Source organism: Cynara cardunculus (genome assembly GCF_001531365.2).
Source record: "Cynara cardunculus var. scolymus isolate 2C chromosome LG 11, CcrdV1, whole genome shotgun sequence".
Classification (NCBI taxonomy): Eukaryota; Viridiplantae; Streptophyta; class Magnoliopsida; order Asterales; family Asteraceae; genus Cynara; species Cynara cardunculus.
In genome coordinates, this window is record NC_037538.1 from 14,610,285 (window position 1) to 14,612,868 (window position 2,584).

General features: G+C 27.6%; 1 pseudogene; it reads right to left on the reverse strand.

The window, feature by feature from the left end:
• Positions 1–1,501: 1,501 nt before the first annotated feature.
• LOC112521504 overlaps positions 1,502–2,584 on the reverse strand; it is a 3,128-nt pseudogene continuing 2,045 nt past the window's right edge.

Sequence of the window (2,584 nt, forward strand, 5' to 3'; positions counted from 1 at the left end):
CTTACTATGGTTAGTGTTTACCGAGTAAATTGTTGCATAAGAAGCCGTTTTTGTTGACCAAAATCTTATATGGTAAGTAAGTGATAGTGTTGAAATTTACACGTAAGCGTTTACCGGATAAGTGTTTGGTAAACAACTTTAAGATGATCTTTGGTTCACATAATGAAATCTACCAAAATTGGAATCTATCAAGAATTGGAATATAATTTAATAATGTTTGACCATGCGTTTGGTTGACAGTAATTTAAATGGAACAATGTCATTAAAATGCACAAAATAGCAATTTACATTCATAAATTTATTTATTATAGCATTGTACTTTCAGTTTTTCTTATTACAGCAATATACTTTCAAACTATTTTTTATTAGAACATTGTACTTTGAAAAATTTACCCATTATAGCATTGAGTAACCTTTTGATTTAAGTTTACCTATTATACCAGGTTTTCATGCCACTTTATTGTCCATGTAGGTTGTCCACATGTACTATAGTGATGTGACTTTCTTATTACAACATTGTACTTCCAAAATTATTTTATTATAACATCTATTAGTTCTTATTAAACAACGTACTTTTAATTTTAATATTTAGATATTTTATATGTTATTTAATAAATATATTAAATAAATTAAAAAAAATTCTAAATTATTCATTGATATAAAAAAAATATTAATAAAACTAGTATAAGACAACTTATCTCGCTAATGTTTTAAAAAAATGTGTTTTTGTGAAAAAAGAAAATAAGAATTGTTTCTTTTTTATCAAAAAAATATATTATCTTTTAAAGAATATATTATATTTGTTGAAAAACTTTTATTTGACATATAAATATATTAAATTAATTAGCTTTTTTTAATTTATATATATTAATATAATAATATTAGAAAATTGTATAACACAATTTATTTCGTTAACATTTTAGAGAGAACTTTAAAAGATATGTATTTTTTTGAACAACATAAAATAAGAAGTGTTACCTTTTTTATAAACAAAATATATCTCGAAAATAATATAGCATATTTATTTTAAAATATTTTACTTTAGAATATTTAATTTGCATGCAACTTAATAAGAAAAAGTAAAAAAAAATTTAAATGTTTTTTTTAAATCATAGTAATGAAAAATGAAAATCACTAATAGTAATTTGAAGTAGGTTTTTATTTTTATTTCAATTAAGTCATCAAAATGATGTGTCATCTACGTCACCTCATTAAAGCCACACAAACAATAAAAGTCAATGAGTTAACCGGTTTAAAAGGTATCAGGTTACCCATTGTTATAATTGGTATATTTTTTAAAAGTGCGATGCATTAATACAAAATAATTTGAAAGTGCATTGTTGTAATAAAGAAAAACAAAAGTAGAATGCTATAATAAATTTTTTTATAAAAGTAGGTTACTATTTCATGCATTTAACCATTTTTTTTAATATGTCTGTTTGGTTTATTGAATATAATAATGATGATGGAGTGAGGGTGATAGCGGTGGTGGTAGTAGTGGTTGTGGCAATCGCAGTGTCTTTTATTGAATTCACAAAACACAGTTGGCCTTATTTCACATTATTACATATTGTATCTAATATTTATAATAAAAATGGTTGATTCAATTTTCAGAGCTTGTTAATGTCATTTTCCCTAACAAAGAGACCATGAAAGCCATACGGCACTCGACGAGGCAGCTTCACCGCACAAACGATGTTGAGCGTCGGAGACTTGGCATCCATCACCAAGAACCTCGACTCACTTGTGTTCTCATTATGCACATAAGAAATTAAGTACCCATCGTCCTCGTCAGCATCAGGGTTGTCGGGTTCTTTAGCCACGAAGAACGGTTCACCTCCAAAACAACCTGGCCCGAACATCCGGCTAGCCACTACGCATTCCTCTTGGCCAACTTCTGATAATGATACATCGAGTTTGACGACCCCTGAAATCTTAGGCATCGGATCTCCAACTCCACAATATATATACCTGCATGTGTATCTCATCTTAATAACATTGTGAAAATTCGACTTTCTTTTACCTTTATAACATTTTGTTGTTAAGTTTTAAGTGTAAAAAAGTGGTCTCACGAAAACAAACTCGTCTCACGTGAACCCAACCTTATATCTATATCTATATATTAGAAGAGTACTCGCGCAATGCAGCGAGACATATCTCGATTTTAATGTTCTATTTTATTCTCTGTCTCTGTCGATGTTATAATACGATTTTATGTGTTTTTAATAAAACAATAATGATTTTATTTTTGAATAAAATATAAATTTGAAGATATCATATAAATTTTAAAAAATATATATTAATGTTAAGGGCAAATTGCATGAAAAAGTAACGTACTTTAACTTGATTCCTATTTTGGGTAACGTACTTTCAAAACTTTCATTTTGGTACCTATTGATAGAGCAAATTGCATGAAAAAGTAACGTACTTTAACTTGATTCCTATTTTGGGTAACGTACTTTCAAAACTTTCATTTTGGTACCTAAGATGTAAAGTTGTAAACATTTAAGTACCCGGGTAACCCGGAAAGACTAATTTTAGACTAAAAAAAGACTAATTTTAGATTTTAAAAAATCCACGTCAC